Below are 23,882 nucleotides of genomic sequence, written 5' to 3'. Positions count from 1 at the left end.
AACTAATGCTCAGTTTTTGAATTGAGAAACAATAAATGATCTAGATTCTATTAGCTCTAAAACCAATCAACCCCCACTCACTCTCTCCAGCCTCTTCATTGAGACCCAGTTGTAACACTTAATAACTATAGGAGTGTAAGCAAATAGCACCATTTCTCTGACTGGTAGTTTTTTTTCCAAAAATGAACATGATTACAAACCTTCCACCTGAAGTAGAGTTAAATGAGTAATGCACGAAAATACTTAGAATAGTATCTGACATATAATTAAAGCTCCCTACATGTTAGCTGTTATTAACAAACTTTGTAAAGACCCTAAGTCTTCACATTCTTCACACAGCGTTCATATCCTTTATTTTGCTTCTAAAATATTTGTTATGTAGCCCTGGCCAGTGTGGCTCAGTGGCCGGAGTATCATCCTGTAAACCCAAAAATCAAGGGTTTGATTTCTGGTCAGGGCACATGCCTGCATTGCAGGTTCTGTCCCAGCCCGGGTGTGTACAAGAGGTAACCTATCAATGTTTCTCTCTCCTCGATGTTTCTCTCCCTCTCTCTCTCTCTCCCCTTCCCCCCTCTCTCCAAAATCAATAATCATGACCCTCGGAGAAGGTAAAAAGAAAATTATGTAGCTTAAATGTGCAAGAGTATTCTTAACAATTTTACATTTTGAAATATTTTAAAATCCTTAAAATTAGCATATTGCTGCTCCAAACCAAATACATATTAAATATGATTATAATTTTTTATTTATAACTGTGTCTGAACTTACATAGAAACTCAAAATTTAAAAATACTATAAACTATTATGATCTCTAATAATAATTATTGATGAAAATATTATTTTAAATAAGATACTATAATAACCTCTGTTAACATGAGATTGCAATTAAAATGAAACTTTATAAAAATCCTCATACATGTTCAAGTCAATAAACTAATTTAATATATATTAATATTAATATTTTAATGTGTATATTGTCCCAATCATCACAAGCAACACAGGAAAATACTGAAAATCATAAAACTAAATTAGTTAAAATTTAAAGTAAACAATTGCTTACAACTAATATATTTTATAAAATTATTTTACCATTAACTAAAAGTAATATAATTCATCCTAATATATAGTATATATACACTATAAAATAATTACCTTTTATATAATAAGTTATCCAATATAAATCAAATCATCTAATAACTTGAAATATGCAGAACATTGTGTATATAATGGAGCAGTAATTTTACATGTGATGCATCTTTGCATATGCTTATAATATTTCTGTTTGAGGGTATTAGAGGCTATTAAGAGTAGTTGCCTCTAGGAAGACAATAAGGGATCTGAAAGAAGACTTACTTTTCAATGCACACTTATTTCGATTATCTGAATATTTTAAATATTTTTATGAAATACATTTTCATTCAAAAATCAAGTTAAAACACTTCTTTAAAATACTGTTCTTTATAGCAATAAACCATATTTTTATTAAAACTACCAGTTTCCAATGTAGAATATTAAACATATACTGAAAATCAAATCTATACAGAGATATTATCTTTATTCTTCAGTAATGGAACACTTCTGTGCTTTGAATGTAATAGAGATTTATGACATAATTGAGGAAAAAGTTAAAAACAGGGAAGAAAGTAAAAAAGGTAGAGAGTAGATAAAAGGGAAAGGGTAATGTAATAGAATGATTATCTGTTTTAAAGCTAGAGAGAAATAACCCAAATAAAACAAAACAGTGGTCTTACTAAAGTGGAATTGGAATATATTGTTACATAACATGCTTTTACTTTTAATTATCACAAAATGAACATTTAAATTAGCACACATTCATTTGGAAGTTAATAGTGAGCTACCTGACCAATTTATTCTAGAGAACTGAAGACTAATAAAAGGATTTTGTATTTTACCTTGTATGAAAATGCGAGTCAATCATGACTAATTTCCAGTTCATGAAGTCTCATTATCAAGGCCACACACTAAGTTACTATATTTGTTTGAAGAAAAATAGAAATGAGAGAGAAATGAGTGAAAAAAAAAAAAACGAAACCAAAACTAAGGATGATTCATCCAGCAATATCCACCAAATATTTTTAAGTGCTTGCTTAGTAAGTGCTTAGCATTACCAGGTCCGTTGACACTGTGGACGTAATTGGAAACAATACAGAAATGATTCCTGCACTCATGGAGCACTTAAGTTTAATCTGATTTTTCACAACATAAAGACAAACATTAATTCTCCATTGCTATAATTTTATAATTTAATGCATGTTGTTTGAGTATAAAAACATCAATCTCAGAGATTTTTTCGACACAGGTAATTCTCAAATTAGCAATCAGTCATCAGATTTTTAAAAACATCAGCCTGTATTTCTATTACAATCTCACTATTTTAGCTTTAGCTAGAAGATTTATTTTTCACTGCCTTTTTTTCAGACATTTTTTGAAAATGTGTTTTCACACCCAGAGGATGCAAGATCACAGAGTGTTCCCATTACAAGGAAAAGAAACAACAACTAAAATCTATGATGCCATGATTCTGAGGAAACGCATTGCCAAAATAATTGGAAAAAAATCCTAAGGTTAAAAATCCAGCAATATACAGTTAAAGCACTTCTCTACATCCTTCATAAGATTTCCTTCAATTTAGCCTCATCATTATTCTCAACACTAAGTTATGAATATATACATAAATTTCTTCTTAAAAAACAGTTAAGTATTCAACATCTTCAAATTTAAACTCTGCTTAGGGTTTCCAAAAATATAAAAAATGTCTCAATTACTATTCAAATCTCTCCCTAGTACAAACAGTTTGCTAATTCTTGACAGTTCTGGCGAAATTCAAAAGTGACATATTCATACTCCTATTGTATGGAGAAACTGAACATCTACTCTAAGACATAAATAATAAAAATTTCTTTTAAAATAGCCAGCCATATTACATTACTGAATTTACAATGTTAGTGTCAGCCAGTAGGGTATATATTCCATGGCACTCCAAGCACAGGGAGCACATTGTGCTAGAGCCCTGGGGCAGGAAGACGTTTGGAATATTAAAAACTTGAAAGAAGGTCAATGTGGCCAGAACATATGAATGAGAGCACCAATGAGAAATTAGGCCAATGACTAGGAGGAGCCAATATTGCATGGACTTGAGTGTCGAATTAAGAAAAGCAGAATTAAGAAGGCAAGTTGGTTTGATTATGGTGTGGTAATGGAGGTAGACAAAATTAGACATTTAAAAGATATTTATGAGCAGAAAATGATTATGACATTATATATTTTGAATTTGGGGTTAAGGATAGAAATGTGAAAACAAAAATGACTCCTAGGTTTCTAAGTTACACAGCTTGACGAATGGCAGAATCACTCATCAGTATCAAAGATAATGGGGAAGGACTAGATTTGCTGGTGAAGAGAATGAATTCAGTTTTGGATGTGATAGATTTGAGGTATCTTTAAGATATCCAAACAAATCTATTAAACTGGCAGTTGTATTGCATGTTAGAATTCCTAGTAAAACACAAATGATTTAGTTCACCATCTAAATTTCCCAGGAGTGCTAGCATTCCTAATCAAATACATATACATTGTTTGAGATTCAGGTAAGGAAAAGAGAGGTTTTCATTAGAAACTGAACTAAGCATTACTTATAATAAGACAAAGGTCCTTCAGAGTGCAGCTCATGAATCACCTCCTCTGAGAAGCCGTCACTGTCTTGACTAATTGATCATTCACTTGCATGTACTTTCAAAAAGCTTTGCACTTTCCTCTTGCGATTTACAGAAGAGGCTTCAAGAACTTGGTAATATCCTGTCTTTCCAAGGCTGGGGTTGGGTGAAGAGTGTTATGCTTCCTATGCCCTTGTAGTCACAGGCCATGTAAACAAGGTCTGATTAATGGTCTGTGATCAGGGTCAAAGCAGTTCATTGCTGATAAGAAAACTTCCAGTGCTTTCCTTCCTACTGCAATGAATCCTCAAACATTATGTTGAGATGACAATGTTATAAGTCCTTGAAGCCTTCATCAGTCTGGGTCCCTGAATGACTGTGTGAATCAGAAGACCTCTCCCTACCTCCGCATGCACACACAATAATCCACAATGGCTACGTTCTATGAGAAAGAAGTAAGGCTTAAGTGTTGAATCCACTGGGGTTGTAGTACTGTTTGTTACCACAGCATATCCTACCCTGTCCTGACTATCTCACTGCTCACATCTGAGTGTATTGTCATTACTTGCTTACGGTGTCTCTTTTAACTGAATTATACTTTATTCTTTTATAGGTGGTTGATAATGTCTGGGAGTTTTACACTTTAAATATTTTTGAGCAGGTTAATGAGGACAGAAAGACTGAAGACAAAATCTCCAACTTTATCCACCATTGTAAGAAAACTCACATGGACAGTAGGGAAGTCAACAGTGTTTTTGTGCTGGGTCTCTTGTATGTCCAATTACCTTTCAGGAAAATGCCACGGTCAGTTACAGATCTTTACATGTTAGCACAGAACAGTATTAGAGATATCATCTAGTAAAATCTCTACATCATGAAGTTAGTGACAGGTTGAGGGGTTTTGTATTATTTGTTTTTTAATTTGAACACAAAACCCTAAATACTTATGCTCAGTTTTCAATGTTTATTGGTTCCATAGACTCAGTCACTATTTTAAAGGTTAGAAAGATAATCTATCATATCTGTGTATATTTCTCTGCTCTACAAGAAAGCTTACCCATAACCAAAAAAGAACTACAATGTATTGACATCATTTCAACAAAAAGAAAGTGTAATATCTTTTAACTGATAGTTATAATAACTGATAGCTTTTAACTGAATTCCTCAGAAGGTAGCAGACCAGCATGAATCTACTTGGCTGAGAATGGCCAGTAACAGTACTGGTGCCAGATTCATTGTGGGCTTTAAAGAAAATATCCACTGCAAATTCACACAAAACCAATTATATGTAAATATAGCAAGCAAATTATAATTTTGGTAAAAAAATTCTATTAAATTTCATGCATTTACAGTAAGATAACACCACATATTCAAAACAAGCCCCTGCAAGTTCCTGTGCATCCACTGAGTTATACTTACATGGGATTTTAAATGTACTGCAATTCTTTAAAAACTGGTAATACTCTTTAGGAAGTATTTTTAAAACTACAGATTGTTATCTATTAATAGGTTGTTACATTAACTTGGTTGGTCTTGACCAATATGTTTTGACGAATTACATAAAAAAGGGAAAAATAATATCAAGATACAACAGTAGTAAGAAATATTTTATAGAACTTTGGTTCATTTTGCATCTATGTGTGTTTGACTGTGTAATGCATTTGGATGTCATTAAAAAACATTAGAAAATATAGACTTAGTGTATTCATTTGCTCATTCAATAAACATCCTAAAGAATGCTCTCTTCCTACTACCTGTCTGGCACTAGAGAGTCAGAGATGATAAAAAATAACATTGCGAAATCCATTAAGCTTGCATTTAATGAAGTAATCAGATACATTAAAAATTCAAATATGCTATATATGCAGATATATGTATATATGTCCTAAACCATAAGCTATTTAGGATAGAAAAGTTTCCACAGATAAGGAAAACATAGAGCCTACCACTATTGACCAGAATAGTCCAGCATTATATTCTTGGTATGTTCACGTATAGGTGGTTTTGTGTGAACTCAGCAAAGAAAACTCCATTTTCAAAATACATTATCATCAGCATATGATGCCTATGGGATTCTTAGGGTATAAAAAAGAGGGCCATTCAGGGTTGATGCTTTAATTACCGCTTCATTACTGCTGCAGCGTACTGAGTGGTACTGCAGCCTCACAAAAGTGAATACGCCTCTGTCAGCACCTAGTTTACTATCACAGAGTGACCTAGGTAGACTTGGGTTATTAAGTTCTTGAAACCAGGATATGAAACTAGATAGAGGAAAAATAATTTCCGGTTAATGCTCTAAGACCTGTGTTGTCTAAATGATAATCGACACAAAATGATTTGTTTCATTATGTTTTCAGTGTTTATTTACTTTTGTTTCGAAATCTAAATTAGAGTTCTGTAGGATATTATCAAATATATACTCAAAAGGAAATTACACTGGAAAAAAAACACTACTGTGATAAAAAGCCAAGGACCTCACTTAATTCAGAGGAATAATAAAATTGGGGGTAGGCTGTGTGTTCTACTCCTTTAGGAATGAGGGTAAAAGGAGAAAGGTTATTAAGATTTAACAAAAAGTAAACAATAAAAGTCTATGGAATATATACCATAAAAGAAAAGGAATTTCTCTTCTAAAGATGAAAATGGAAGATGAAAAATTACACATTTAAGACACCTGAGGATACATTTTGAAAGTCAGGGTAGAAATAGTATGTGTTCCGTGATTGCAACCATAAAAAAAAAAGTAAGCCTATGAACAAACTGAAAATGCATTATGCAGAAATGAGACACCAGATATATTTAAATAATGTTGAGGTTATATAAGATCACATTGTTTTGAAATTTTCCTTAATAATGATTGTAGATTGTTTATAATTAATATATTCAAACAGGGTTAAACTCATGAAACCAGTATCTTTACACTCAGCTATAGTTGGCCTTTGTCTCTTCTCTAAGAACAGTAGTCCTCTCTCATCAATGTGGGGGTACATTTCCAGACCACCCAGTGGATACCTAAAACCAAGGATAGCACCAAATCCAATATATACTATGTTTTTTTTTCCTACACATACACACATTTTTATTTAAAGGAAGCACTTCTCGGCTTCTCTTTGACATATCTGAACTGCCAGCATCACTGCTCTTGTGCTTTGGGGCCATCATTAAATAAAATAATTGTTACTTGAATGCAAGCATTGTGATACCTCAGCAGTAGATCTGGTAACCTAGACGGCTCCTACGTAAGGCAGAGGCGGAAATCGTACCCAGTGTGGATACGCTGGACAGTGGGAGGATTCACGTCCTGGGCGAGAGGAAGCAGGACAGCATGAGATCTCATTATGTTACACAGGATGGCATGCAATTTAAAATTTATGAATTGTTTATTTCTGGAATTTTAACAGTTAGCATTTTAGGACTGCAATTGATCTTGAGTAACTGAAACCACACAAACCAAGACTATGGATTGGGAGGGGGATCACTGTAGACCAAACTCACTCCCTCCGCAGAGTTTCCACACGGGAGGGTTCCTCTGCTTCTGATATTCCCCCTGCTATTCACAGAGCTGGCTTCTTTTCCTTTTATGTCTCAACTTATATATTATTGGTTGACCAGAGTCCCTAGGATTTCTTTGTTTCATTTATTAGCCAGTTTTGTTATTTTTTTAAAAGATTTTGTTTATTTTTAGAGAGAGGGGAAGGGAGGGAGAAAGAGTGGGAGAAACATCAATGTGTGTTTGCCTCTCACATATCCCATATTGAGGACCTGATTGGGAATCAAACTGGAGGCCCTTTGCTTTCTCAGGCCGGTACTCAATCTACTGAGCCACACCAGCCGGGGCGCCTGTTTTGTTATTTTATAGGATATCTCAATCTTTGACTCTGCCTTAGTCAGGTTTTGTTGTTGTTTTTAATTATGTTTCCAGTCCTAGAACACAAGCTCCATAAAAGCAATAAACTTTTCTGCTATGTTTGCTTCTGTATTCCCAGCATTAGAAACAGTGCCTATCATATAATAGGCACATCATGACAGTTACTGAGGAAATACATTGTTCCTACGTATTCTTTTTCAGGTTGGGACATAGCAAAGAGACAATAAATGGCATTTTTGTGTAAATGTATTCTGTTGCATCTATAGCAATGTATATGTAGTTAGGACAATTATAAAGTAAAACTTTATAAACTCTTTGAAATAACACTTTCTACACAAAACTAATGAGAATTTGAAGTACTGACATATATACAGGTGTCCCTATACATATCTTCAGTTTGTTGCTCTCAGCTCTACTGAGCTGAGAATCTGAAAGTCCTCAAGCCCTATAAGTATCTTCCCTCTGTATTAAAAAAAAAAAAGGCCAAAGGAATCAGGTAAGGACTGACCTAGAATGAAATAGCACTCAACTTGGCCCTCATGCTGATACTCAGCCTTTTCACATTGGAATAGTCATATCAGTTGTTAAATTATTGAATGCTTCTACACCTGTTTGTAAACAGCCACTGCTTCAAACTCTCTTAGTGTCACTTTTCTCCACATCCTCAACTATTATGGACATTTCCCCAGAATTCCCTGAAACTCCCTGAGCCATCCTGCTCTAGCATTAATGCTACCCAGCATCCTTTCTGATGGGTAAGTCCTCGTTCCTTATGAATTAGTAGGCATTTGTTGTTTTTGCCTGTCCTAAATGTAATCATTTTCCTTCATGTAACAGCAAACTCTCTTTCTATGTAGTCTAATAATACCATGTCCAGCTTTCAAATCCAGAGACTACACAAGGCCGGGCTTAGAAGAATATAATTTCATTGCCATCACCATAGTGATGGGTCCATGGCAAGTGATCTAAATTGTTCCAATCAAACTTATCCTGGAAATTTTCAGGGGAAAAAAGATGCTCACTGTACATGATTTCTTATATATAAGTCTATAGTCGCTGGAAACTTTCACCACTGTAAAGAACATGGCTCTAAAGAAAGCAATGGCAGAGAAAAGTAGAACTAAATTGTAATAGACTATGGGTTCAAACCCAAACGGTCTATATTTACAAATATTCAACCATAAGTATTCATATAACCATTAAGCTCATTGCTGACAGAAGGGTAGGAGCCGACGGGAGGTGGGAATGAGGCGACATAGAAAACAATAGGCCAGGTTCAAATCAAACAGTTTGATTTCTCATTTCCAGGAATGACCAAATACAAATATTCCTGAACTTTATGATAAACTGACTTCTAAAATCTCTCTTTTTTGCTTCAACAATTTTGAATTAGGTGACATTTTTACAAATGAAAGAGTTCCTGACCAATAAAAAAAGGGAATGGGGAAGACAAGAATAGTAAGATCTGCCATTTAATAACACAGAACCGATTTGCCAACATTACTACATTTCTCTTACTGATGAAACAAAACTTTTAGTAGCGAACTATCTTACTGAAGCCTACGATAACAGAGTAGGTATTTATATTCAGGTCTCTAAGATTCCAAGTTTAATGTTTTGATCATATTTCCATGATGGTCATATTGACTCAGAGTATGAAGTAGATTAAGGTTGCCTATGACTCTACAATCTCTTTAGGTCGCCTCTACCTCTTTAACACCACCTCTTCCTCTTCTCTTGCTGGTGACGAGCTTAACATGATTATGTTTGGTTGGGTATTGGTTTTATAAATATGGACTGCTTGGGTTTGAAACCACGTCCAACTACATAATACTTGTGTAACGCTGGCAAGTTACTTTTTTGCAATGATTTTCTCACTTAAAAGTTATAGGTAAATTAGTATTGATCTGATAAGGCCATTGAAAATATTAATGAAGTGAAACATGGAAAGTACACAGAAAGGTGCCTGGCATGTATTAAGAATGCAAGAATACAATGTACCCTGTGTTTGTCCAGAAATCACCATAAATACCTAGTTTATGCTCTGATTACTCTTGCATTCTTTCTATAACACTTGCCCATTTAAAACTCCTATTTCCTTATATCAGATGAGTTAGAAAGTCAATTATGTTAATCCACATTGCAATGTATATGGCTATTGGCAGTCACTCCCGATTGTGTTTGAGTCTTAACACAAAGAACTGTCAATGGATGGACTTCATACATTAAGGCTGAATAATATCTGGAGCTTGGATATATTCCCTGCTTATCCCTTCTACCTTGGAATAGAAGAGAAAAAGCATCAGTAGATTTGACAAATTCTAGAAATATTAGGTTTAGGAAACAGTGAGAAATTATGTATGTGAGTACCAATGAGAAAAATAATGTGGTAAAGCTACAACACATTATCCTAATCATGGCTTTGTGTACTCAAGGAAGTGGCTTAGGATCAAGTAGTTTATAAATAAGGAAACCAATGAGATGTCATCTAAGATCACAGTGATATAGCAACAGCTGAAGGCAACTAAGCCTAGTGACTCAGGCTTAGTGACTTATTTTATAGATTGGAACACTGTTTCTTGAATAATTTTAAAATAAAAATATAATTTATTTCAAAGTCAGAGTAACAGAAGTAATGACAGTATACTAAAATTTTCTAATTTTTTCAATGAGAATAAAGACTATAGACTCAATATTCAGTAATGTTAGATTTTTATTTTTATTTTGATAAGAAATAGCAAGCCAGTTTTTATATATTGAGAGAATTGAAAGACATACTTTTTTTTTTTTTTACCAATTACTAAATGCTGAGGCACTATGATTCTGCACGTGAAAATTATAAATGGCTTCCTAAGTGCATAATTGTAGGCAGGTAACTTAACTGCTGTCTCCTTTATTGCATCTGTAAAATGTAGTATCTCTTCATTTTCAAAATCAAATAAAGGAATTTAATTTAAAAAATATATTGCTATACAACTGCCATGAAAATGAGTTAAAAATCATTGGAAGAGCAAAATAGAAAATAAAAGGTACCTAACAGTACATGCCATATACTTGGACTTTTAAACTTTATTGCACTATCTCACTGCAATCAATTTTGTTTTAGAAATGACAAGTAGGCCAGTCCTTATATTTAAAAACTCAAAAACATTTAAATCATGCCACATTCCCTTTAAGTGGACCAATTATATAAACATATTAAGAAGCTGCTTCCTTGTTTATCTATACGTGTGTTTTGTAAAGCTAACCTAAAATGTATAAAAACTAAGAATGAAATTTCTTGGTTGTTGATGAAAAAACAAAAGTAATAATCCAGCCAGTAGAGATTAGTAGAGGGCCTGGAATACTAAGCACCCAGTTAGTGATTAGAGGAAGATAACTTATTAAGATTTTTTTTTTAAAATAGGGAAAGAATAAAAGGAAGAATAGGAGAGGGTTGGAAAGGAAGAAAATGCAAGAAAAGAAAGGAATGCAAGAAAATTACTATATTACTCTTTTAGCAGGAGAGCTGAACAACTCTGCTCTGGCAGTGAGTAGTAATATGCTTCAGTGCATACACATCTGAAAGTCCAGAAGTCAAGAGAAATAACACCGTTGTTTTGTATTTGATATATAAATGATGAAACTGATTCTCAGAGGCTTAACAGAACTTGTCTGTTCCACTTCTTCCTGAAGGAGTTGGCTCTTTCCCATCATCAATATTTATTTTGTGGTTTCTAGGAGTGTTTCAGAAAGTATCTATGATTCCCTTGGAAAAAAAATAATTGAAAATTTGTGTATCAAGTACTTTTTTGTTTTTTCCTCAGCAATTTAAAAGTAAAGCCGTTTTGGTTAATTTAGGAATAGGTTAGCTTTTTGTTGAAATGTCACTTCCTTGAATGATTAAACTCAGATGTATCTCAAGGTGATTGCGTGGCTTTTTAAATTTAACATTATAACAACAAAAATATTAAAAATAGATGTGTTACTTGTAACATCACATTGTTATCTAAGCTTTTAACATAAAAGTTTCCTAAACACAAGCAGAAAAATCTTAAGCACTTTTAGGCATATGATGTTCTGGTTTATATATTAATATATTTTAATATAAAACCTATGGCCTTGATTTTGGACATTGGTGGCAATAGGATGGTGATGTTATTATGTTTATAGAAGAGATCCTGGTACTCTAGAAATAGTCTCAAATGCTCAATAGTTCACACTTTGTTCATTCCTCAAATCTGATGAAAATGCCATGGATTAGGCAGAAAGCCAGTTTGTAAACCAGAGTCTGGCACATACTCCAAGTCAGAACAGAGTCAATGTTTTGCTACCTTGTCTTTTTCCTGAGAAATTGTGTCAACTTTTCTTAATAATCTTCCTAACTCAAAGTGTGATTGCTAGAGATGCTCAGCTAGGCCACAGTAACCTGTTATACCCATGTCCTTGTTTCAAAGGCTATTGAGTTATTTGTTTTAAAAAAAATGTGTTGATGATTTTTTCCTCATAAGTAAGCAGTTTCAATATTTAATAGGTGGTGAACAAGGACCTATCCACTGGTTAGATTGCATAGAATACTGAGGTGCAGGATATCATGAGGAAAAATATATGCTCAGTTGGCTATTTCTCATTCTTAAGAGCAAATAATTCTAAATTGACATTTTAGTGAGTGTAGCCTACTGCTGTGATGCTACCTTGTTCTTTACATGTACAGTAACTCTCACATAAAATTATGTTTGAAAATAGACTGTTAGTAATCCATCCTCAAAGTAACCTTATGTGATGTTTCACAATGATATCCAAAGATTCCATCCAATCCAGTTCTCAGTGATCTGTGATGACGGGGATGAGAAATAGCAATGTTTAAGGGTCTTCATAACAAGACACAGGTGGTTTTGGGAAGGTACTAAAGCCAAACCAAGGATTTGAAATTCTCTTTAACAATTATTTCAGTTTTTTCCTTAGTGTAAATTAGTAAAAAAAAAAAAAAAAAGTTAGACTGATTCATGGCTGAACAACTTCAAGCTTTCTTGGATCACTTATGAGTAATCAAAAAAATTTTTCATGAAAGGGAAGTTATTTTGTCATTATCCTAAAACTTATGGAAGATTCAACATCCCATTTTGTAAGTATTAGTACTTACATGAGTACATTAGTATTTACATTTGAGTATTTTCATGTGCTTTTTGCCTTCTTGGTGATGAAAATATGCCAATGAGTCTCAACTGTAGCAATTAGTAAACCCAATTATCTGCTTCCAAGCTGGAGTGAGGCCTAGGGTGATAAACAAGGAGGCTGACCCAAAAAGGAAATGGACCTGACAAAAAACAGAAGGCTGTCCCCTGGAGGCCACACCCAGGCAACTCTCAGCAGAGGTGTGAGGTGGGATTGCCTGATTTCCCCTCTGTTGCTATGTGACTGAAAAGATGGTTGAAATCTGGGAGGATGTGAGAAGATGACAAGAGATAATATATCTCATTTACACAATTGCAGTGCAAGAATGTTTCACGTTCAAATAGCCCTCTGATTCTATTTGTGTTTAAGTGCCTATGTGCAGTTTATCTTTATCTTTGAATTATTTAGAGAAAAAAAAGAAAAACCACATTTATCTATTACAGAAAACAACACACAACTCCTTTTACTTATATAATACCCTTTGGCAAAAAAAAAAAAATTATATAAACTCTAAGCACATTAGAATTGTAAGCAAAACTACATTCCACAAATGGAGAAGCAGGTTCACTGGGCTAAGGTAAGACCAAATTCCAGGACCATATCTAAATTTGATTAATTAGGTATTTTAACCAAAAATGAATTCCTGATGGAGACACTTAGCTAACTGTCCTAGGCACAGTGTTTGGGGTTGCTGTGGCAGGGTTGCCATCTGGTATGTGTGAAGAAATATTTGACTGGGCTGTGAGGAAATTATATCTTAACCAAATAGTTTCACCCAATTTTTATACTAGCTGAAAAAAGCCATTCTCATTCTACACGAAAATTTTCCAGCTCCTATTTTGGACAAATAACTAAGAAATAGAAGTGTTTATTATCTTCATCTGCTTTACTATTTTCCAAAGCTCCTCTTCAACAAAATGACTTCTTTTTCAACATACTATATGTGAGACAGATATAGAAATTACCAGATTTTTTTCTTTGTATCTCCACAATAGCAGCAACCAAGAAAGATAAATCTTGACCTCTCCTCATTTACATTACTGGCAAAATAACGGAAGCCAATGTACTACATACATACCAAGCACTGAGTGTGCTTGTAGAGATGAAACAAACTCAGACTCAGAACTGGTTCTCAACAATTAGAACCTGTAGTTTAACAAATATTAAAATGATAAAAATCACAGAACATTTTTAAAATCTGCTTTGCCTTTTTTGAAGACATGGCAAAAAATTATTTCTAACACTATCAAAAATGTGTTATTTTATTCTAAATTAGGTTTCAATTTATTTTAAATCTAATTTAAAACTCTCTTAAATATTGTTTTTAAATTAAGGAAACAGGTTTTTTAAAAGGAGATTTCTTTTGCAATAGGACTTCTAAAGTCATATTTAAAACAATAGGAATAGCTCCTCTGGTTGCTTGTTCTTTCTACAATATAGCAATATTCCTCACTGTACACTTTAAAAGTTTTTGTTTTAAAATAAAACAAAAAAGTTTACATTTTTATTCACATATATAAGAAAGGACAACATGCACCTTACTTGCAATAGAGAGCATGAATATATTGACAATATATTTCAAAATAAACTTATTTTTCTATTATTATCACATGACTAGAATAATGTTCATATACCCTGCTACCACAGTTTATCTTATAGTCAATATAAAAGTAGCTCTTCATGAACTCTCTTAAAATGACAGTTGAAGGAAAACTTGTTTTCTTCAAATTGGAAAGATTAAATTTGAATTATTAAAGACACCAATCCACACCCTCTTACCTAAAAAAGCAATGATAATCATATCATTCAATTATGTAAAAGATTAAAATCAACTTTACCTTTATGCAAACACTGAAAGAAACACCTGATAAAAGCTTTAGGAACACAAACTTTATCATCCCATTATGTCCAAATCATGTCAACATATAATTTCATCTTATTTGTTGTATATAAAAGTGCATTTTCTGTTACTGAGAGGTTTTCTTCATCCATGATTCAAATAAAAATTACTTCTTCCTAAAGCCACAGAAGTGTTCTTCAGACACCCATCAATTTTGCCTCTGGGTATTCCTAGCCTTTCAACCAAAAACTATTAAAAGCAACCACAAGACACTGTCATCTTTCTTTGAATGGCATTTTTTTTAGAGGAGAACCCCTTAGTTTCAGCCGATTATATACTACTGTCCATTAGTCTATTATCCTTTTAGAAAATTTTCATAATTTTAATATATACACACACATATATATATATACCCACATATGTATATATCCTTAAATGTTAGTTGAAAAATAATTACTTTATTCAGACTGCCACATACTTAATCCCTGTTTAAATAGCTTTGGTGAATTTCTACGCAAAACAAATTCAGCTAGAAAGCATCTCATAACTTAAACTTTTGATACAGATCTATTTATGACAAGCAAATCACTATTTTTTTTCTATCACAGGTGAATAGGTATTTAGTTTTAAAAAGCATTGTGTGTTTAGCAAAATGTTTGCAAGACCCACACCAACATTACTCAATGGCAGAAAGTCTAACTTTGGCCTTGGTTTTCTGTAATACTGGACAGAAGTTGCTCTGTTATGTAATCAAACTGTTTTATATTTACTTTCCCACCCCAAAATTATTTAATCACTACCATGAAGAAAAGAAATATTGTGTTTCAATTTGGAATTAATGATATGTCTTCCTGGCTCTTCCACAAACTGGAAATCATAAGAGCTACAAGTACTGCAGACGCATATAAATGTCTGTCTTAAGTGTGCACGCCTTCAGATCAGATGGCTCCAAAAACCTGTTTGGAGGATTCACTCTAAATTGATTTAAAATACTGACCTCAAAAGGGATAAGTGATATTATGTCCATGGTGTCATCAGGTTAACAGGAAGTTCAAATTACATTTCTAACACATTCTGCATCTATTAACCTTCCAGTTTGTTTTGCAAATATAACTAATACAAGCTACTATATCCTAGTTTTAAGTTAGCACCATCTCATATGCATATCTTATAATGTAAATACCATGTTATCATTTTCATATTTCTTAATTAGAACTATCTGATAATTTGACCTGAGAGAATAACAAATATTCTTCATCACAAAGTGAAATTCAAAACTAGTCTGGAACAACTCTTTATTGTGTGGCATTTTCTGGAATCAGTATTTTAGGATTTCTCCTTATAAGTAATATTTTTTGATAAAAATATCTTAAAAATCTAATTAGCATATTTTCTCTGAAATATTAATAAGATTTAAAAATATTATTTTAAACTGAAAAAAAGATGAAGACTGTATGAAATTGTTACATTAGAACATTTTGTGGGATGACAGGTAATAATCTGAAGTCCCTCCTCAATCCACTTGCTACATATTGGAATTAGTTCTGACTTCCAGTATCTATGAAGACTTAGTTTTTCAGAAGTATGTTAAAAACTAAATACTCAGATGCACCACTTTTACATGTTATTGCTATAATTAACATTTGTAAAGAGTCATAAAAGTCAACTTGTCACAAACCTAGAAGCCTAAACTTTCACCTTTCCTCAGTGGAGAAATAAGCAAAGAAAATCTCATTTTGCTCACATGGAAAACAGTTGGTTTCTTTTTTATACATCTTTTCAAGTCTAAACTTGTTAATTCAATTGTATATACATGAGGCAACTAAGCGATTGTCCTTGTGTCCTTGTAACCAAAAGGTGGCACCTCTAAAAATTAGCTTTCAACAGAAATACTACCTTAGAAAGAAAAAAAGGTATTTGTGTCAAAACCCTAGAAAGAAAATGTTCTTGTGACTGGAGGTAATTCTACTTAGATAGAAGAGGTGTCTCAAATGAAAAATTTTCTAGAAAATAATATTCATTACATTGATGGAAAATGAACTAAGTTGGAGTATGAACTTATACACTAAGATATGTGGTGACAAAAACACTTTCTGGGGTGCACAGATTAGTGTGGAAGATCAGCCAGAGTTGAGAAAGAAGATTCCTTTTTTTTATCCCAAGTGGACATGTAGGAAAAAAATGTAAGACTAGGCATGTCCCCTGATAAATCAAAGGAAAGGATTTATCTGGACACTAGCATCTGCTGGCTCCTCTGCACTCGTGTAGGACCCACTTGGAATGCTTTCCTATTACAGTCAGCTAGGCAATTCTACCTCCTCCCATCTGACAGAAATCACTTAGCTGTCTCTGATCTATAACAGGAAAGGAAAGCTTATATCATCGATGATGGAATTAGAAATTGCTGAAGCTGCCGCCAATGTCTTGTTCAACAAGTACCTTTTACTTGACCTATTATGCAGGCAGCCAGGTCACATAGCTGTTTTGATACCTTTTTCTTTCTTGAGAGCAAGACATTTCCCCTTTAAAATTTTTACAATTTGAAGCTACCTTCCTACCATTACTTTCTAAACTTTGTTCCAGTACAAGAGACTTCTTGGCCAACGGGGCTTCCATATGCCTTTTAACTGGAGCAAAGAAATTTTATAAACATGTTTACATCTATTAAATACTCTTATTATAAGAAAATAAAGCAATGCATGAATTTGATATTCAGGCAATAAAATGGAAACAGATTATAGAAAGGTAGAATGAAACGGCAATTGATACACAAATGTAGCTTTAACAGAAAAGTTAAATGGTTGCTTTATTTCACAAAGGGTTAATATTCAAAAAAGTGAAAATGAGCATTTATGTAAAGCTAACTAGATTAGCTTTCTCAAAGCAGAAACCCAAGCCTCCTGATAACACTGGTGTCATGAATGTTTGAAACTTTACATTTTTTGCCCCCCCCATAAAGGCCATAACCAGAGAACCTCAGCAAAGTAATAATCTGTTTTTAATTATTTTTCTTTACACAAGAAACACCTCAAAGTTCAGACATTACCACTGATGGGCAAATACCAAATAGCCCTACGGGACAGATGGAAACAGGAAAAGTCAGATGGGTAGCACTTAAAAACAAAATAGGCAGTTGAATGTGGGTTGGATCAGTGCTCTATTTTTGTTCCATTGGAACGAATCAAGTGAGAGACATAGCCTCTTGCAAAGAGGAGATCGAGTCAAACTTGATGCTTCCTCTCTCTGACAGCCGGGCCGGATGGCTTGTCTACTCGTTTTATTCAGTTTAATTGCTTTCTGTACTTTAATTTTCACAGAGGTTGTATTCTATCTTGCTCTTTTGCCCCTGCAAAAAGAAATCTTTCTCCTTTCTTCACTATCCCCTTCTTTCCTCTGAGAACAGGCAGTCCTCTCCAGGAGGAGAAAGAAACCCTGTGCGTGCTCAGGATGGCAGGAGGGTGAAGATGAAAAAGAGAATGAGAGAGGGGCGGGTGGAGGTGAGAGATGGAGATTGGGGCGGGGGATGAAGGGGAGAGAATGAGATGAGGAAAGAGGGAACAAGAAGATGGGGGATGCCCAACATCAACTCCAGGCTCTAAATCACGGGCGCTGTGCAAAGTGCTTTTCCAGCAGATGCACATGTGGTCTCATTACATTTCTCACAATAGGCCACCCGGGCTCCCTCCCCAGGTCTCATCGCCCACCATCAACACCCAAAGGTACTAAGAACAAAATCTTGGAGAGAGATTCAAGCAAATAGGCACCACCGAGGTGGCTGCACCGCCAGTCCCTCTGCCCTACCTGCAGGTTAGACCAGAAGGTGGTGCCGGTTTCCGTCCCCACTGCTCTCCCTGGGTGGACCGGTTCGAAGGCTCACGCGTCCTCTCGCTGCCGCTGTTGTTGGAGGGGCAGCCTGCAACACAAAAGGGGTGTGTAGGTGTGGGTGTGTGGGAGGTTTTCCAGGGCCACCAGCTGGTCCCAGCTGGCCGCCCCCACCCTACACACACCCCTTCGGGGCGCTGAGCCCCCTTCTCAGCTGAGCACCACCCTGGGGGGCTTGCCCGGCTGCAGCCTCAAGTTGCCACTGCTAAGTACTGCTGGCTGCTGCCGCTGCAGAAGGAGGAGGTGGAAAGACACTGGGGGCAGCACTCGGTCTAGAGCATCCCCAACACTGCAGCTTCTCCAGGAATCCCTCCAGTGAGGAGGCGGCCGCCCATCATCTCCCAGCCCCGGCCACCTGATTGGTTCCACCTCCGGTACGCTACGCCAGGGAGCCAATCCGGGAGCCCTAATAATAGGTGGATCCGCTCAGCCAACATCGCCCATCCCAGTTCTGTTAGTGTCTCTCCATCCCCATAGCGGACAGGGACCTGAAGAGGGGGGTTGAGGAGGGTGGCGGGAGGGCGGTAACTAGGAGGGGGACAGATCCCAAGGAGATGCAATCAAGGGCATCTGATAAACCCTTTGGGTACGCGCAGGGATGACCCGCAACCTGTTCAGCAAGCCCTAAGCATAGGAGACAGCATAATAAAAAGCTATTTTTCTTTCTTTTCTTTTTTTCTTTACTTTCAATCAAAACCTGCCCTGATACTGAGCATGCCCAGACTGCAACAGCGCCCTAGGAGTTCCGACGTGTGTGGGTTCTCAGGCTGTGGGGTTTTGAAACGGTGAGATCAGGAAAGAAGAGACAGAAGTTTGTCTTTGGCCGTTTGACCCAACGGAGTTGTGAAAGCAGAGCAGGGCGGGGATGTGAAAGGATTCCACACGAGTGTCTACAAACTGAGCCACAGGGAGTGGCCCTCTGGGCTATCGGAGGTTAATAATAGAATTCTGCCGGGGTCCGGGGATGGGGGAGAGGGTAGATTCATCTGAGCCTTGCTAGGTGCCTGGAGACTTTTCGTGGAGGTTGCTGTTGTCCAGAGATGCAGGGGAAGCTGCGTCCCATAGGTGGGGCCGAGGAGCGCGACTCCACCCAGCCGCGGAGGCTGCCAGGCAGCAGAGAGTGCCCTGGGAGTTTCCACTGCAGCGACTAATAAGTTTGTAGACTTGGGTCAAGTGCGACGTCGCTGGGGATGCAGTTTCTGACAGCCTCCCCTCCTCCTCCACCCCAGCCCCCCCCCCCCCGCCCCATCTCTCTCCAAGCACTGCCTGCACAGTGACGACTAAAGCGTGGGTTCCCTCCTCCTTCCCCTCTTTCCCCTGAACGTTCTGCTGGGAAGTAAGAAGCTTTTCCCTTGTGAGAGCGGTGCTGACCTGATTGTCTCTAAGCTCTAGGGCAATTTATAGCTTGGTAATAGGGAGCCATACAAAGCTGGGAGGTTCGACGGGTGGGGGCAGGGACTGCGAGCTAGGCAGGGGCGGAGCGGAACCTAGCTCCGGGAGCAGCAAGTCCAGTCCCTGCTCCACAGGTGAAAGGCTTTCGAACTGCAACGAAGTGTTTCCCTTTCTCACTCACTGGCCTTGTTTAATAGCCTTTGAAACTCTGATTTGTTTTGCTTAGAAATCCTAGCAGTTTATGTAAACTTGACCAATCGCTACAAATGAGAAGTCTCTTAATTGGGTTCTTTATTTTACTGAGAAGATTATCATGGCATCTCAGGTAAGGAAATAAATAGCTATCTCAATTCCCCGAACCCATCCACTTTGAACTGGAGTTTCATTAACACTGGTTTGCAAAGGTAACTGTGGCAAGAATTCAATTAACAGTAACACATTTCTTCAAGTTTTAATTAAATCTCTCCTATTTACGTAATGTTTAAGATTAAGATCCTTATACTAAGTATAGGGGAAAAAGGCGACAACCCTAACTGTAAATTAATCCTTTTAATGACAAATAATTGTGTATTCACCAAAAATGTAACCTTCTGTAAATATTTATCTTTCATTTCCGAACATATTCCACAAATCTTATCTTAGAATAGTTTCATAGTTGGAGAAAAGAGATAAGAGATGTTAGTTTAGAATCAGCTTTAAGTATGTGATGAAGAAAAAGGAAGAAAGGAGTTGAAGGAGGAGAATCAATTACTTCTCTAATATTGTTTTCCAATAAATGTTTTTGTATGAGAGGATTATTATAATGTCCACCTAATAGACATCTTTATTCTAAATATACTTCTAGTACACTCTCTAAATTCCAAAAGTTAAAAATTGTATGTTTTTAAGAGCTACATCCAGTGGCTGCATGTAGAAACAAATTTATTTTAGAAGAAATAAGTAAAATATGAATCCCAGATTAGTTATCTCTGTTCCAGACTGTGATCCTATCATCAATATTTTAGCCAATTTCTTTTCCTATCTACCTCACCTCCTACCCAACAATCATTCTCTCTCAGTCAAAATCCTAGGCAACATAAATGGTGTTAGATGGTCATATCCCAAAGTTACTTGAGTGAGACAGACATCTGGCTAACACAAGAAATGTATTTACATTTCATTTCATGAATATTAAGAAGACTCTACTTATATACCGGATGTAGAAATACTCTAGTTTTTGCAGACCTAAGATTGTTATTCTCTCCCATATGCGGTGTGCTCCCCAAGTTCAAGGAATGGGCTCAATATCTCCACCTAGTCCTACTGAGTTAATATATCATACTGTTATATTTTAGAGAATGGATATCACCTCTCTGCCCTTGATAGCAGACTTATCTCAATTAAAAGAAAGATCAGATCAATTGTCCTTTCTCTCCCTTTATCTCATTTCTCAAATACTTTTAATCTATAATCTCTATGTCTCATGCTATGGAGATTTAACTCATTCCTTGGTTGCATGGTATTTTTAAAAGATTACTTAGCATTTCCAGAACCATTTTCATCTTTTTTTTTGTTTGTTTAATGTTTTGCTTCCTCATCTTTTGCTTCAAAAAACACATGTGTTATGTTTTTCAGTCACATTTTTGGTCTGATTGAGGTCCCATTGTCATCATTTTCTTTATTCCTTTTTCAATGGAATCATCTATTTACAATTTTAATGTTCCCTTTGCCATCTATTTTAGGCTACAGGATTAGAATAGAAACTAAATTGGATTGGGACACTGAGGAGAAAAGTGTGTCTTATGGCAAGAGTGGGAATTAGAGACTTTAAAATCAAGAAATTCATTAAGTGCAAATTTAGCCAAGGTTTTCTGTAGACCACAGAAAGAGTTCATGAGAGTGGTACCAAGAAAATTCTGTGTGTTGGTGAAAAAGTTTGCATATTCTAGTTGATCAATGGTACTAAAGAGTTCCATTTAATCAAGACTGTCATACATCATTAAACTTTACATCTTTAATAACCTCTCTAGTCCAGTAAAAACTACTCATAAGTATCCTTGCCAGGGCTGTGAAAACATAAAAACAATAATGAACTTTTCTAAATTTTTCTTATTCGTATAGATTCATGTCTTTTAAAAAAAAAATCTAGGTTTTTTTGCCATTGCTTTTCAAGATACAGCCTTTAGACAGAGGATTGATTGTTCTCTGGGGTAAAAATCTGGATAAAACTCTAGCTTCACCACTAATTGTCTATGTGATTTTAAAAAGTATGCAGTACCCCTTCAGCTTTTTCCATCTGTACTGAATACATACGGACACAATGTATATCCTTAGGGTGTTTTTTGTTTGTTTGTTTGTTTTTGGTGAGGATTAAGCTGTACAGAAGCGCTGGTTCTAAGCACATAACAAGGAATATTATCCATTATTATTTTATGATTATAACTACTGCTGCTACTAATATTTTTTTTTCATGTTTCTAGGAGATTAGATTTCTTCCTTTGATCTAATTCATTTAAGCTAATATTGAGGTGTACTCACAATGTATTCTTAACCTATGAGCATTGAAGTTAGAAGAGCATTAACCCATGTTGTAAGAACTCATACATAAAATGCCAATAGTCATCTATCTTGCATGTGTGTTGGTCTTAGACTGTGATCTTCTAGGGGATGAATAATTTGATATTTTAGAGAATTTGTACTTAAATATTTTTTCCAGTAAAATTTAGCTTCTATTACTTTTTAACATTAAGAAAAATCTAATTACACTGCCGAAAACTCATGAACACTGATATTTTTGTTTTCTAACAAACAAGTGGAGCCCTCCACTTGTTTTAAAGACATTTAAAGACAGTGGAGCTATCCATTTGGTTTCCCTTACACTTCTTTCTCTCAAGATCCTTTGTCTGGAAGTGCTAATCATTTTATAGCCAACTGATAAGGAAAAAAACCAGGGCTCTTGGTATCAGATAAAGAGAAATTAAACACATGAACTTTTAAACTGAACAACCACACTATAAACTGAAGAGAATCTAGAATTGAGAGAGGAAGAAAAAAGACAATAAATACATATGGGAGTCAAGTCTCTGGGGCAGAGAGTAAGAGCCCCATAATTGAACTATAATACTTTACCATTTTCAAAGAAAAGAAAATAAAGAGCCAGCAGTATTCAATGCGGCTTTACAAAAAGCCTTTCCTTAAAGTTATGGCTAAGAAAATATTGGAAATGAAAAGGAGGGCAGTGACTCAAAAAGTAATATACTGTGTCAGGCAGTTGAGGTTAGCAAGGAAAATATTATTTAGGTGAATCTATCTCAAGGGCAAAATAAAAGTAGTTTGAGCTAATGTTGGCCAAAGGTCTTAGGAAGAAAACAAATGATGTATCTTTCAAATACTCTATTGTACAAGGAATATACCATGGTGAAACAAGACTGCTAATAAAGCAAGAACAACATTAAATTTTATGTTAATTCCCTATGAAATCAGAGGGAGGATTTCTTTTTAGCTGAACATAGAGAGAATCATAGTTCAACTGCTTTACTCAACATAGGTGGAAAACAGTGTTTCCAGAGAGATTAATTCACTTACTGAAAGGCAGAGAGATAGTTAAGCTAGAATGGAATGGGGAGGAAGAGTATTCTCTGTTTTCAAGGAGCTAAAATGTTCTAATAATATCATTTGGGAGAAAGGCATGGCAGACACTAGAGACTACCACCTCAAAATTCGATTCTGGAATAGTCCTTAGTGTTCTGATTGTGGGCAAGAACAGGACAGCTAGGTCTGATTCATTCTAGGGCATTCATGGAAGGCTTTTTGCAGAATGGATTATATGCATTTGCCTCAATAATTTATATGGATCCTGGTCCACTTGTCCCTAATTCACTTAATATTATATCAAACATCAGAAATTAGACTTTTAAAAGAAAGAAATTCCCTGATTGGATACTGAACCAAAAGGAAAGACAAGGACATCAAGTTCTCTACATCTAGCCCTAGCATAGAAGCCTCTCTTGGATCTCATGTTTCTCTTTTGGATATTCAAGACTTCAGACAAAGGTGGCAGCGGTCTGAATGATTGGTCTCTTGGTCTGTGAGC

General features: G+C 35.6%; 1 protein-coding gene across 2 annotated transcripts in view; it reads right to left on the bottom strand.

The window, feature by feature from the left end:
* The window catches only part of SYT1 (synaptotagmin 1), a 529,223-nt gene extending 510,509 nt beyond the window's left edge, over positions 1 to 18,714 (bottom strand). For both annotated transcript variants that reach the window (XM_054580146.1, XM_054580147.1), the window contains exon 1: positions 18,338 to 18,714. The gene's annotated coding sequence lies outside the window, so the exon portion shown is untranslated. The remainder of the gene's footprint in view (positions 1 to 18,337) is intronic.
* Positions 18,715 to 23,882: the final 5,168 nt, after the last annotated feature.

Source organism: Pteronotus mesoamericanus, unplaced genomic scaffold, assembly GCF_021234165.1.
Source record: "Pteronotus mesoamericanus isolate MK-2021 breed Mesoamerican mustached bat unplaced genomic scaffold, CSHL_Meso_final contig_56, whole genome shotgun sequence".
Classification (NCBI taxonomy): Eukaryota; Metazoa; Chordata; class Mammalia; order Chiroptera; family Mormoopidae; genus Pteronotus; species Pteronotus mesoamericanus.
This window is presented reverse-complemented; position numbering and strand designations above follow the sequence as displayed.